Source organism: Bos indicus, chromosome 8, assembly GCF_029378745.1.
Source record: "Bos indicus isolate NIAB-ARS_2022 breed Sahiwal x Tharparkar chromosome 8, NIAB-ARS_B.indTharparkar_mat_pri_1.0, whole genome shotgun sequence".
NCBI lineage: Eukaryota > Metazoa > Chordata > Mammalia > Artiodactyla > Bovidae > Bos > Bos indicus.
Genome location: NC_091767.1, coordinates 92,742,118 through 92,743,288, shown reverse-complemented (window position 1 = coordinate 92,743,288; position 1,171 = coordinate 92,742,118). Strand labels below are relative to the sequence as shown.

At 33.9% G+C, this 1,171-nt stretch overlaps 1 non-coding gene across 1 annotated transcript; it reads left to right on the top strand.

The window, feature by feature from the left end:
* The first annotated feature begins 886 nt into the window (after positions 1–886).
* Positions 887–958, top strand: TRNAC-ACA (transfer RNA cysteine (anticodon ACA)). Its single transcript has one exon. It is a non-coding gene; the product is annotated as a tRNA-Cys (tRNA).
* The last annotated feature ends 213 nt before the right edge of the window (positions 959–1,171 follow it).

The following is a 1,171-nucleotide window of genomic DNA, read 5'->3' as shown; positions in this document are numbered from 1 at the left end:
TAATTATATAATGTTAATCACATATCTGCATCAAACTAAAGATATTGAGCAGTTCAGTTGTCACAAGGGTCCCTCATGTTACCCTTTTATAATTGCAATCATCTTTCTTCCCCTATCCAGATTCTAACACATGGCAATCACTAATCTCTTATCTATTTCTAAAATGTTATCATTTTTTAATATCATATAAATGGAATACTACAGTAGTAATCTTTCATATTGGCATTTTCCCCCTCAACATAATTCCCTGAAGATTTATTAAAGTAGTTATATGTGCAATAGTACATTCCTTTTTACTCCTCTGTAATATTCTATGTTATGTATATATGTATTGAAGGTCATCTGGTTCTTTCCAGTGCTGAGTTATTAAAGCTAAAATTTCTATGAACATTTGCGTACCTAAGTTTTACTTCCTTGTGGAAAATGCCCAAGAGTATGACTGCTGAGTCATCGGATGGTTTCGTATTTATTTTTATGCAAAACTGCCCAATTATCTTCCTGAGTGGCTATACAATATTACATCTCCATCAGCAACGTATGAGTGATTCAGTTTATCTGCATTCCTGCAAGTATGTGATGTTCTCACATTAAAAAAAAAAAAAATATATATATATATATATATATATAGACATTCTGAAAAGTATGTTGTAATAATCTTATAGTTTTAATTTGTATTTCCTTAGGGTATTTATTTTTCACTTAAGTCTATAATCCATTTTGAGTTAAATTTTATGTAAATTTATGAGAGTTAGGTCAAGGTTCTTTGTTTCTCTAATATATATCCAATTGCCCCAATATCAGTTGTGCCGACTATACTCCCTTCATTAAATTGCTTTTGTATATTTGTCAAAGCTCACTTGAGCATATTGGTAGATAGTATAAGCCTTCCCTGGTGGCTCAGACGGTAAAGCATCTGCCCACAATGCAGGAGACCCAGGTTCAATCCCTGGTCAGGAAGATCCTCTGGAGAAGGAAATGGCAACCCACTCCAGTATTCTTGCCTGGAACATCCCATGGATGGAGGAGATTGGTTGACTACTGTCCATGGGGTCGCAAAGAGTCGGACATGACTGAACGACTTCACTATTCACTAATTTCATAAATACTTTTAATGGTGTCAGAATTATATAAGATGCACAGGATATTGAGGTGAGCCAGTCATAATTTTTTT